This window comes from Arachis ipaensis, chromosome B9, assembly GCF_059453495.1.
Source record: "Arachis ipaensis isolate K30076 ecotype BB chromosome B9, ASM5945349v1, whole genome shotgun sequence".
NCBI lineage: Eukaryota > Viridiplantae > Streptophyta > Magnoliopsida > Fabales > Fabaceae > Arachis > Arachis ipaensis.
Genome location: NC_142444.1, coordinates 86,803,782 through 86,817,761, shown reverse-complemented (window position 1 = coordinate 86,817,761; position 13,980 = coordinate 86,803,782). Strand labels below are relative to the sequence as shown.

General features: G+C 39.9%; 1 non-coding gene across 1 annotated transcript; it reads left to right on the top strand.

Moving 5' to 3' along the window:
• The first annotated feature begins 11,241 nt into the window (after positions 1 to 11,241).
• LOC148545336 (small nucleolar RNA R71) lies at positions 11,242 to 11,349 on the top strand. The gene has a single exon (XR_015901631.1). It is a non-coding gene; the product is annotated as a small nucleolar RNA R71 (small nucleolar RNA).
• Positions 11,350 to 13,980: the final 2,631 nt, after the last annotated feature.

Sequence of the window (13,980 nt, the reverse complement as noted above, 5' to 3'; positions counted from 1 at the left end):
GTGCAATCATGAAGCTGAATGCCAAATTATTTGGCATTGATGCTTGGGAAGTTGAACCTCCCTTGTTCATCAATGAACTAAGTGATCTGGATCAACTGACATTGCCTCAGAAGAGACAGGATCCTGGAAAGTTCATAATACCCTGTACCATAGGCACCATGATCTTTAAGGCTCTGTGTGACCTTGGTTCAGGAATAAACCTCATGCCCCTCTCTGTAATAGAGAAACTGGGAATCTATGGGGTGCAAGCTGCTAAAATCTCACTAGAGATGGCAGACAGCTCAAGAAAACAGGCTTATGGACAAGTAGAGGATGTATTAGTAAAGGTTGAGGGCCTTTACATCCCTTCTGATTTCATAGTCCTGGATACTGGAAAGGAAGAGGATGAATCCATCATCCTAGGAAGACCTTTCCTGGCCACAGCAAGAGCTGTGATTGATGTTGACAGAGGTGAAATAGTCCTTCAATGGAATGAGAACTCCCTTGTGTTTAAAACTCAAGGATCTCCCTCTGCAACCATGGAGAGGAAGCAGAAAAAGCTTCTCTCAAAGCAGAGTCAACCAGAGCCCCCACAGTCAAACTCTAAGTTTGGTGTTGGGAGGCCACAACCAAACTCTAAGTTTGGTGTTGAACTCCCATATCCAAACTCTAAGTTTGGTGTTGGAGAGTCTCAACAACGCTCTGCACATCTGTGAGGCTCCATGAGAGCTCACTGTCAAGCTATTGACATTAAAGAAGCGCTTGTTGGGAGGCAACCCAATGTTTATCTAATTCTTATTTTTATTGTTTTTCATGTTTTCTTAGGTTCATGATCATGTGGAGTCACAAAATAAATATAAAAATTGAAAACGGAATCAAAAACAGCAGAAGAAAAATCACACCCTGGAGGAGCATCTGTCTGGCGTTCAAACGCCAGAACAGAGCATAGTTCTGGCGCTGAACGCCCAGAATGGGAGCATCCTGGTGCTGAACGCCCAGAACAAGCATGGTTCTGGCGTTCAACGCCAGAAATGGCAGCAAAGGGGCGTTGAACGCCCAAAATTGGCACCAACCTGGCGCTGAACGCCCAGAGTTGTGTGCAAGGGCATTTTACATGCCTAAATTGGTGTAGGGATGTAAATGCCTTGACACCTCAGGATCTATGGACCCCACAGGATCATCTCAGGATCTGTGGACCCCACAGGATCCCCACCTACCTCATCATCTCTCTTTCCATTCATGATCATCCCTTCTTTTTTTTCCATTTACCACTCACATCCATCCAACCACTACCTTCAAAATTCAACATCTCTCTCCCACCCAATCCCACCCATATGGCCGAATACACACCTCCATCCATCTCCTCCATATCCTCTTCTTCTTCTTCTATTCTTTCTTCTTTTGCTCGAGGGCGAGCAACATTCTAAGTTTGGTGTGGTAAAAGCATAGCTTTTTTGTTTTTTCCATAACCATTAATGGCACCTAAGGCCAGAGAAACCTCTAGAAAGAGGAAAGGGAAGACAAAAGCTTCCATCAAGGGTCTATAGCTCAGTGGTAGAACATTTGACTGCAAATCAATAGATCCTTGAGATACCTCAGGGGATACATTTTCTTCCACACAATAATTGGAAGCAACTAAGGGTGGAACATCAAGAGCACTCCATCATCCTTCATGAAATCAGAGAAGATCTAAAAGCAATGAAGGAGGAGCAGCCAAGGCAAGGAAGAGACATAGAAGAGCTCAAGGACATCACTAAGGTGGACTCATTCCTTGTTCTTACTTTCTCTGTTTTTCATTTTCTATGTTATGTGCTTATCTATGTTTGTGTCTTCATTACATGATCATTAGTAGTTAGTAACTCTGTCTTAAAGTTATGAATGTCCTATGAATCCATCACCTCTCTTAAAATAAAAACTGTTTTAATTCAAAAGAACAAGAAGTACATGAGTTTTGAATTTATCCTTGAACTTAGTTTAATTATATTGATGTGGTGACAAAGCTTCTTATTTTCTGAATGTATGCTTGAACAGTGCATATGTCTTTTGAAGTTGTTGTTTAAGAATGTTAAATATGTTGGCTCTTGAAAGAATGATGACTAGGAGACATGTTATTTGATAATCTGAAAAATCATAAAAATGATTCTTGAAGCAAGAAAAAGCAGCAAAGAACAAAGCTTGCAGAAAAAAAAAATTAGGCGAAAAAAAAAAAGAAAAATAGAAAGAAAAAGAAAAAGCAAGCAGAAAGAGCCAATAACCCTTAAAACCAAAAGGCAAGGGCAAATAAAAAGGATCCCAAGGCTTTGAGCATCAGTGGATAGGAGGGCCTAAAGGAATAAAATCCTGGTCTAAGCGGCTAAACCAAGCTGTCCCTAACCATGTGCTTGTGGCGTGTAGGTGTCAAGTGAAAACTTGAGACTGAGCGGTTAAAGTCAAGGTCCAAAGCAAAAAAAGAGTGTGCTTAAGAACCCTGGACACCTCTAATTGGGGACTTTAGCAAAGCTGAGTCACAATCTGAAAAGGTTCACCCAATTACGTGTCTGTGGCATTTATGTATCCGGTGGTAATACTGGAAAACAAAGTGCTTAGGGCCACGGCCAAGACTCATAAAGAAGCTGTGTTCAAGAATCATCATACTGAACTAGGAGAGTCAATAACACTATTTGAAATCTGAAATTCCTATAGATGCCAATCATTCTGAACCACAATGGATAAAGTGAGATGCCAAAACTATTCAAGAGGCAAAAAGCTATAAGTCCCGCTCATATGATTGAAGCTCTGTTTCATTAACAGTTTGGAATTTATAGTATATTCTCTTCTTTTTATCCTATTTGATTTTCAGTTGCTTGGGGACAAGCAACAATTTAAGTTTGGTGTTGTGATGAGCGGATAATTTATACGCTTTTTGGCATTGTTTTTAGTATGTTTTTAGTAGGATCTAGTTACTTTTAGGGATGTTTTCATTAGTTTTTATGTTAAATTCACATTTCTGGACTTTACTATGAGTTTGTGTGTTTTTCTGTGATTTCAGGTATTTTTTGGCTGAAATTGAGGGACTTGAGCAGAAATCAGATTCAGAGGTTGAAAAAGGACTGCTGATGCTGTTGGATTCTGACCTCCCTGCACTCAAAGTGGATTATCTGGAGCTACAGAACTCGAAATGGCGCGCTTCTAATTGCGTTGGAAAGTATACATCCAGGGCTTTCCAGAAATGTATAATAGTCCATACTTTGGCCAAGAATTGACGACGTAAACTGGCGTTCAACGCCAGCCTTCTGCCCAAATCTGGCGTCCAGCGCCAGAAAAGGATCCAAAACCAGAGTTGAGCGCCCAAACTGGCACAGAAACTGGCGTTCAACTCCACAAATGGCCTCTGCACGTGCAACACTTAAGCTCAGCCCAAACACACACCAAGTGGGCCCCGGAAGTGGATTTATGCATCAATTACTTACTCATGTAAACCCTAGTGACTAGTTTATTATAAATAGGACCTCTTACTATTGTATTAGGCATCCTGGATTGTATTTTGATCCTGTGATCTCGTTTAGGGGGCTGGCCATCTCGGCCATGCCTGGACCTTTCACTTATGTATTTTCAACGGTAGAGTTTCTACACTCCATAGATTAAGGTGTGGAGCTCTGCTGTTCCTCAAAGATTAATGCAAAGTACTACTGTTTTCTATTCAATTCTTCTTATTTCGCTTCTAAGATATCCATTCGCACCCAAGAACGTGATGAAGGTGATGATTATGTGTGACGCTCATCATCCTTCTCCCTTATGAACGCGTGCCTGACAAACACTTCTGTTCTACATGAATTAAGCTAGAATGAATATCTCTTAGATCTCCTAACCAGAATCTTCGTGGTGTACACTAGAATGATGGCGGCATTCAAGAGAATCCGGAAGGTCTAAACCTTGTCTGTGGTATTCTGAGTAGGATTCAATGATTGAATGACTGTGACGAGCTTCAAACTCGCGATTGTTGGGCGTTAGTGACAAATGCAAAAGGAGGGTGAATCCTATTCCAGCATGATCGAGAACCAACAGATGAATAGCCGTGCCGTGACAGGGTGCGTGAGCATATGATTCACTGAGAGGAGGGGATGTAGCCACTGACAACGGTGATGCCCTTGCATACAGCCAGCCATGGAAAGGAGTAAGACTGATTGGATGAAGATAGAAGGAAAGCAGAGGTTCAGAGGAATGAAAAGCATCTCCATTCGCTTATCTGAAATTCCTGCCAATGAATCTACATAAGTATCTCTATCCCTTTTATTGTTTATTTTAATCTAATAAAGTATCATGTTTAAATCCGCCTGACTGAGATTTGCAAGGTGACCATAGCTTGCTTCAAGCCAACAATCTCTGTGGGATCGACCCTTACTCACGTAAGGTTTATTACTTGGACGACCCAGTACACTTGCTGGTTAGTTGAACGGAGTTGTGTCCACACATAGTAAAGAGCCATAATAATGATTCCATACAATAACAAAGAGTACTACATTAATGTGATCACAATTTCGTCCACCAGTCATCAATAGCCGTATTCTGGAGTTGGGCTTGGACTTTGTTGATAGGGATTTGGGGAGGATAAACACATCGTGGGTGAGGGAATTCTACTACAACTTCTTTCGTGCCACTGTTGATTCAGTCCATCTGTGGGGTAGAGAGATTCTGATCACCGAGGCTACTGTTGGGGAGGCATTGCTTTGTGGTGAGCGGAAATTGTGATTACACTTTAATTATGTAAAATTCATCGCTCTGTCTTTCCCTGGTAATGGTGCCAAAAACATGATGCCAATACCATGGTTCACAACTTCGCACAACTAACCAGCAAGTGCACTGGGTCGTCCAAGTAATACCTTACGTGAGTAAGGGTCGAATCCCACGGAGATTGTTGATATGAAGCAAGCTATGGTCACCTTGCAAATCTCAGTCAGGTAGGGTTAAATGTGATTGGATTAGATAATTAAAAGATAAATAATAAAGGATAGAAATACATATGTAATTCATTGGTGAGAATTTCAGATAAGCGAATGGAGATGCTTTTCATTCCTCTGAACCTCTACTTTCCTGCTATCTTCATCCAATCAGTCTTACTCCTTTCCATGGCTGGCTTTATGCAAGGGCATCACCGTTGTCAGTGGCTACATCCCCTCCTCTCAGTGAAAAATATGCTCACATGCTCTATCACAGCACGGCTAATCATCTGTCGGTTCTCGATCATGCTGGAATAGGATTCACCCTCCTTTTGCGTCTGTCACTAACGCCCAGCACTCGCGAGTTTGAAGCTCGTCACAGTCATTCAATCATTGAATCCTACTCGGAATACCACAGACAAGGTTTAGACTTTCCGGATTCTCTTGAATGCCGCCATCATTCTAGCTTACACCACGAAGATTCCGGCTAAGAGATCTAAGAGATATTCATTCTAGCTTATTTCATGTAGAACGGAAGTGTTTGTCAGGCACGTGTTCATAGGGGAGAATGGTGATGAGCGTCACACATAATCATCACCTTCATCACGTTCTTGGGTGCGAATGGATATCTTAGAAGCGAAACAAGATGAATTGAATAGAAAACAGTAGTACTTTGCATTAATCCTTGAGAAACAGCAGAGCTCCACACCTTAATCTATGGAGTGTAGAAACTCTACTGTTGAAAATACATAAGTGAAAGGTCCAGGTATGGCCGAGATGGCCAGCCCCCAAAACGTGATCACAGGATCAAAATACGATCCAGGATGCCTAATACAATAGTAAAAGGTCCTATTTATAATAAACTAGCTACTAGGGTTTACATGAGTAAGTAATTGATGCATAAATCCACTTCCGGGGCCCACTTGGTGTGTGTTTGGGCTGAGCTTGAGTGTTGCACGTGTAGAGGTCCTTCTTGAAGTTGAACGCCAGTTTTTGTGCCAGTTTGGGCGTTCAACTCTGGTTTTGGCTCCTTTTCTGGCGCTGGACGCCAGATTTGAGTAGAAAGCTGGCGTTGAACGCCAGTTTACGTCATCTATGCTTGGCCAAAGTATGGACTATTATACATTGCTAGAAAGCCCTGGATGTCTACTTTCCAACGCAATTGGAAGCGCGCCATATCGAGTTCTGTGGCTCCAGAAAATCCACTTTGAGTGCAGGAAGGTCAGAATCCAACAGCATCATCAGTCCTTCTTCAACCTCTGAATCTGATTTCTGCTCAAGTCCCTCAACTTCAGCCAGAAAATACCTGAAATCACAGAAAAACATACAATCTCATGGTAAAGTCCAGAAATGTGAATTTAACATAAAAACTAATGAAAACATCCCTAAAAGTAACTAGATCCTACTAAAAACATACTAAAAACAGTGCCAAAAAGCGTATAAATTATCCGCTCATCACAACACCAAACTTAAATTGTTGCTTGTCCCCAAGCAACTGAAAATCAAATAGGATAAAAAGAAGAGAATATACTATAAATTCCAAACTATCAATGAAACATAGCTCCAATCAAATGAGTGGGACTTATAGCTTTTCTGCCTCTTGAATAGTTTTGGCATCTCACTTTATCCATTGAGGTTCAGAATGATTGGCATCTATAGGAACTCAGAGTTCAGATAGTGTTATTGATTCTCCTAGTTCAGTATGATGATTCATGAACACAGCTTCTTTATGAGTCTTGGCCGTGGCCCTAAGCACTTTGTTTTCCAGTATTACCACCGGATACATAAATGCCACAGACACATAATTGGGTGAACCTTTTCAGATTGTGACTCAGCTTTGCTAAAGTCCCCAATTAGAGGTGTCCAGGGTTCTTAAGCACACTCTTTTTTTTTTGGACCTTGACTTTAACCGTTCAGTCTCAAGTTTTCACTTGACACCTACACGCCACAAGCACATGGTTAGGGACAGCTTGGTTTAGCCGCTTAGACCAGGATTTTATTCCTATAGGCCCTCCTATCCACTGATGCTCAAAGCCTTAGGATCCTTTTTATTTGCCCTTGCCTTTTGGTTTTAAGGGTTATTGGCTTTTTGCTCTTGCCTCTTGGTTTTAAGAGCTTTTGGCTTTTTTTGCTTGCTTTTTCTCTCTATTATTTTTTTTTTCGCCTATTTTTTTTTCTGCAAGCTTTATTCTTTGCTGCTTTTTCTTGCTTCAAGAATCATTTTTCTGATTTTTCAGATTATCAAATAACATGTCTCCTAGTCATCATTCTTTCAAGAGCCAACATATTTAACATTCTTAAACAACAACTTCAAAAGACATATGCACTGTTCAAGCATACATTCAGAAAACAAGAAGCATTGTCACCACATCAATATAATTAAGCTAAGTTCAAGGATAAATTCGAAACTCATGTACTTCTTGTTCTTTTGAATTAAAACATTTTTCATTTAAGAGAGGTGATGGATTCATAGGACATTCATAACTTTAAGACAAAGTTACTAACTACTAATGATCATGTAATGAAGACACAAACATAGATAAGCACATAACATAGAAAACGAAAAACAGAAGAAATAAGAACAAGGAATGAATCCACCTTAGTGATGGTGGCGTTTCCTTCTTGAGGAACCAATGATGTCCTTGAGCTCTTCTATGTCTCTTCCTTGTCTTTGTTGCTCCTCCCTCATTGTTTTTTGATCTTCTCTAATTTCATGAAGCATGATGGAGTGCTCTTGATGTTCCACCCTTAGTTGTCCCATATTGGAACTCAATTCTCCCAGGGAGGTGTTGATTTGCTCCCAATAGTTTTGTAGAGGAAAGTGCATTTGAGGCATCTCCAGGATCTCATGGTGATGAGCTTCATACGCCTCTTGAGCTCCATGAATGGGCTCTCTTGCTTGCTCCATCTTTTTCTTAGTGATGGGCTTGTCCTCTTTAATGAGGATATCTCCATCTATGTCAATTCCAGCCGAATTGCATAGGTGGAAAATGAGGTGAGGAAAGGCTAGCCTTGCCATAGTGGAGGACTTGTCAGCCACCTTGTAGAGTTCTTGAGGTATAATCTCATGAACTTCCACCTCTTCTCCAATCATGATGCTATGGATCATGATGGCCCGGTCTATAGTAACTTCAGACCGGTTGCTAGTGGGAATGATTGAGCGTTGAATGAACTCCAACCACCCTCTAGCTACAGGCTTGAGGTCCAATCTTCTTAGTTGAACCGGCTTACCTTTGGAGTCAATTTTCCATTGAGCTCCTTCTACACATATGTCCATAAGGACTTGGTCCAACCTTTGATCAAAGTTGACTCTCCTTGTGTAGGGGCGTGCGTTCTCTTCCATGTTTGGCAAGTTGAACGCCAACCTCACATTTTCCGGACTAAAATCTAAGTATTTCCCCTGAACCATTGTAACATAGTTCTTTGGATCCGGGTTCTTACTTTGATCATGGTTCTTGGTGATCCATGCATTAGCATAGAACACTTGAACCATTAGGATGCCGACTTGTTGGATGGGATTTGTTAGAACTTCCCAACCTCTTCTTTGAATTTCATGTCGGATCTCTGGATACTCATTTCTTTTGAGTTTGAAAGGGACCTCAGGGATCACCTTCTTCTTGGCCACAACATCATAGAAGTGGTCTTGATGGGCTTTGGAGATGAACCTTTCCATCTCCCATGACTCGGATGTGGAAGCCTTTATCTTCCCTTTCCCTCTTCTAGAGGATTTTCCGGTCTTAGATGCCATCAATGGTAATGGAAAAACAAAAAAAAGCTATGCTTTTACCACACCAAACTTAGAATATTGCTCGCCCTCGAGCAATAAACAAAAGAATAGAAGAAGAAGAAGAAGAAATATGGAGAGGGAGAGGGAGATTTGGTTTCAGCCAAGAGGAGTGTAGAGGGGTGTGTTGTGTGAATTTGATGAAGAATGGAGGTCTTTATATAGGGAAGGGAGGGGGGAAAGGTTTCGGCCATATGGGTGGGTTTGGGTGGGAAATTGGTTTTGAATTTTTGAAGGTAGGTGGAGTTTATGAGGTAGGTTTATGGGGAAGAGTGGATGGATGTGAGTGGTGAAGAGGTAACGGGGAAGAGAGTTTGAGGTGATTGGTGAAGTGTTTTTGGGGAAGAGTGTTTGTGGGAAGAAGTGAGTGGAGGTAGGTGGGGATCCTGTGGGGTCCACAGGTCCTGAGTGGATCCTGTGGGGTCCACAGATCTTGAGGTGTTCAAGGATTTACATCCATGCACCCATTAGGCATGTAAAAATGCCTTTGCACCCAACTCTGGGCATTCAGCGCCAGGTTGATGGCCATTTTGGGCGTTCAACGCCCATTTGTGTGCCATTTCTGGCGTTGAACGCCAGAACCATGCCTATTCTGGCGTTCAGCGCCCAGAAGCTGCCCATTTTGGGCGTTCAGCGCCAGAACCATGCTCTGTTCTGGCGTTGAACGCCAGACAGATGCTCCTCCAGGGTGTGATTTTTCTTCTGCTGTTTTTGATTCCGTTTTCAATTTTTATATTTATTTTGTGACTCCACATGATCATGAACCTATAAAGACATATAACTAAGAAAAATATAGTTAGATAAATAAAAATTGGGTTGCCTCCCAACAAGCGCTTCTTTAATGTCAATAGCTTGACAGTGGGCTCTCATGGAGCCTTACAGATGTTCAGAGCATTATTGAAACTCTCCAACACCAAACTTAGAGTTTGGATATGGGAGTTCAACACCAAACTTAGAGTTTGGTTGTGGCCTCCCAACACCAAACTTAGAGTTTGACTGTGGGGGCTCTGGTTGACTCTGCTTTGAGAGAAGCTTTTTCTGCTTCCTCTCCATGGTTGCAGAGGGAGATCCTTGGGTTTTAAACACAAGGGAGTCCTCATTCCATTGAAGGACTATTTCACCTCTGTCAACATCAATCACAGCTCTTGCTGTGGCCAGGAAAGGTCTTCCTAGGATGATGGATTCATCCTCTTCCTTTCCAGTATCCAAGACTATGAAATCAGCAGGGATGTAAAGGCCTTCAACCTTTACTAACACGTCCTCTACTTGTCCATAAGCCTGTTTTCTTGAACTGTCTGCCATCTCTAATGAGATTTTAGCAGCTTGCACCCCATAGATTCCTAGTTTCTCTATTACAGAGAGGGGCATGAGGTTTATTCCTGAACCAAGGTCACACAGAGCCTTAAAGATCATGGTGCCTACGGTACCGGGTATTTTGAACTTTCCAGGATCCTGTCTCTTCTGAGGCAATGTCAGTTGATCCAGATCACTTAGTTCATTGAAGAACAAGGGAGGTTCAACTTCCCAAGTATCAATGCCAAATAATTTGGCATTCAGCTTCATGATTGCACCAAGAAACTTGGCAGTTTGCTCTTCAGTAACATCCTCATTCTCTTTAGAAGAGGAATACTCATCAGAGCTCATGAAGGGCATAAGGAGGTTCAATGGAATCTCTATGGTCTCTAGATGAGCCTCAGAGTCCTTTGGTTCCTCAGAGGGAAGCTCCTTATTGATCACTGGACGTCCCAGGAGGTCTTCCTCCTTGGGATTCACGTCCTCCTCTCCCTCTTTGGGTTCGGCCATGGTGCTTATGTCAATGGCCTTGCACTCTCCTTTTGGATTCTCTTCTGTATTGCTTGGGAGAGTACTGGGAGGGATTTCAGTGATCCTTTTACTCAGCTGGCCCACTTGTGCTTCCAAATTTCTAATGGAAGATATTGTTTCATTCATGGAACTTACAGTGGCCTTAGATAGATCAGAGACTAGATTTGCTAAATTAGAAGCATTTTGTTCAGAGTTCTCTGTCTGTTGCTGAGTGGATGATGGAAAAGGTTTATTATTGTTAAACCTGTTTCTTCCACCATTATTAAAGCCTTGTTGAGGCTTTTGATCCTTCCATGAGAAATTTGGATGATTTCTCCATGATGAGTTATAGGTGTTTCCATAAGGTTCACCTAAGTAATTCACCTCTGCTATTGCAGGGTTCTCAGGATCATAAGCTTCTTCTTCATAAGAAGCCTCTTGAGTACTGTTGGATGCAGCTTGCATTCCATTCAGACTCTGAGAGATCATATTGACTTGCTGAGTCAATATTTTGTTCTGAGCCAATATGGCATTCAGAGTATCAACTTCAAGAACTCCCTTCTTCATAGGCGTCCCATTACTCACAGGATTCCTTTCAGAAGTGTACATGAACTGGTTATTAGCAACCATGTTAATGAGTTCTTGAGCTTCTGCAGGCGTTTTCTTTAGGTGAATGGATCCACCTGCAGAAGTGTCCAGTGACATCTTTGATAGCTCAGATAAACCATCATAAAATATATCCAGGATGGTCCATTCTGAAAGCATGTCAGAGGGATACTTTTTGGTCAACTGTTTGTATCGTTCCCAAGCTTCATAGAGGGATTCACCTTCTTTCTGTCTGAAGGTTTGAACATCAGCTCTAAGCTTGCTCAGCTTTTGAGGAGGAAAGTACTTGGCTAAGAAAGCCGTGACCAGCTTATCCCAAGAGTTCAGGCTGTCTTTGGGTTGAGAATCCAACCATAATCTAGCTCTGTCTCTTACAGCAAAAGGGAAAAGCATGAGCCTGTAGACTTCAAGATCTACTCCATTAGTCTTAACAGTATTACATATCTGCAAGAATTCAGTTAAGAACTAAAAAGGATCTTCAGATGGAAGTCTATGAAACTTGCAGTTCTGCTGCATCAGAGAAACTAATTGAGGTTTCAGCTCAAAATTGTTTGCTCCAATGGCAGGAATGGAGATGCTTCTTCCATGTAAATTGGAATTAGGTGCAGTAAAGTCACCAAGCATCTTCCTTACATTATTATTATTTTCGGCTGCCATCTCCTCTGCCTGTTCGAAAATTTCTGAAAGGTTATCTCTGGATTGTTGTATTTTATCTTCTCTTAGTTTCCTTTTCAGAGTCCTTTCAGGTTCTGGATCTGCTTCCACAAGAATGTTCTTATCCTTGCTCCTGCTCATATGACAAAGAAGAGGGCATAGAAAAATAATAATAATAATAGAGATCCTTTATACCACAGTGTAGGGATCCCTTTGTAAGTGGAAGAAAAGAGGGGGAGATAAAGAATGTAATGTAATGGAAGAAACACAACTGTGAGGATGGTTGAGATGTGAGATGAGATGTTAGTAAATGAATGAATAAATAGAATAAGATGGGAGAGGGAGAATTTTCGAAAAATATTTTTGAAAAAGAGTTAGTGATTTTCAAAAATGGTTTTTGAAAAGTGTTAGTAATTTTCGAAAAATTTTGAAATCAAAAATAAAAATAATTAGTTAATTAAAAAGAAATTTTTGAAAAAGGGGGAAGATATTTTCGAAAATTAGAGAGAGAGAGTTAGTTAGGTAGTTTTGAAAAAGTTAAGAAACAAACAAAAAGTTTGTTAGTTAGTTGAAACAAATTTTGAAAAGATAACAAGTTAGAAAGTTAGATAAGATATTTTGAAAAGATATTTTTGAAAAAGATAAGATGAGAAGATATTTTTGAAAAGATATGATAGAAATTAGTTTTTGAAAAAGATTTTATTTTTTAAAATCTCAATTAATGACTTGATTCATAAGAAATCACAAGATATGATTCTAGAACTTAAAGTTTGAATCTTTCTTAACAAGCAAGTAACAAACTTCAAATTTTTGAATCAAAACATTAATTGATTATGTTATTTTCGAAAATTTGATATAAAAATAAGAAAAAGATTTTTGAAAAATATTTTTGGAATTTTCGAAAATAACTAAGAATTTTGAAAAAGATTTGATTTTTGAAAAAGATTTTGAAAAAGATAAGATTTTCAAATTGAAAATTTGATTTGACTCATAAGAAACAATTTGATTTTAAAAATTTTTGAAAAAGTCAATCCAAACTTTCGAATTTGATGAGAGAAAAAGGGAAAGATATTTTTTTTTTTTGAATTTTTATGATGAGAGAGAAAAACAACAAAAAGACTCAATGCATGAAAATTTTTGAATCAAAACAATGAATGCATGCATGAATGATATGAATGTCAAGATGAACACCAAGAACACTTTGAATGTCAAGATGAACATCAAGAACATATTTTTGAAAAATTTTTGATGCAAAGAAAACATGTAAGACACCAAACTTAGAAATCTTTCATGTTTAGACTCTAAGAAACGAAAAATGCACATGTAAAACAAGAAAAGACACAAAACATGAAAACATCAAGATCAAACAAGAAGACTTACCAAGAACAACTTGAAGATCATGAAGAACACTATGAATGCATGACATTTTCGAAAAATGCAAGATGCACATGCAATTGACACCAAACTTATAACATGACTCAAGACTCAAACAAGAAACAGAAAAATATTTTTGATTTTTATGATTTTCTAATTTTTTTGGATTTTTTTTGAAAATTATATGAAAAAGAAAAAATAAAGATTCCAAAATTTTTAACATGAATTCCAGGAATCTTGCATTCTTAGTCTAAAGCTTCAGTCCAGGAATCAGACATGGCTCACTTGCCAGCCAAGCTTTCAATGAAAGCTCCGGTCCAAAACACTAGACATGGCCAATGGCCAGCCAAGCTTCAGCAGGTGAATCAGGAACAACAGCAGGTGGATTAGCAACAACTAGCTTGCTCTTGATAACAAATTGCTGCCTCAGTCCAAATAAATTTAGACATGGCTTTACAGCCAGCCAGGCTTCACATGCTTCATGAAACACTAGAATTCATTCTTAAAAATTTTGAATAAAATTTTTTGAAAACATTTTTTTTTTCGAAAACAAAGGAAAAATTTTTGAAATATTTTTGAAATGTTTTTTTTTTGAAAAGAAAACAAAAAGAAAATTACCTAATCTGAGCAACAAGATGAACCGTCAGTTGCCCAAACTCAAACAATCCCCGGCAACGGCGCCAAAAACATGATGCCAATACCATGGTTCACAACTTCGCACAACTAACCAGCAAGTGCACTGGGTCGTCCAAGTAATACCTTACGTGAGTAAGGGTCGAATCCCACGGAGATTGTTGATATGAAGCAAGCTATGGTCACCTTGCAAATCTCAGTCAGGTAGGGTTAAATGTGATTGGATTAGAT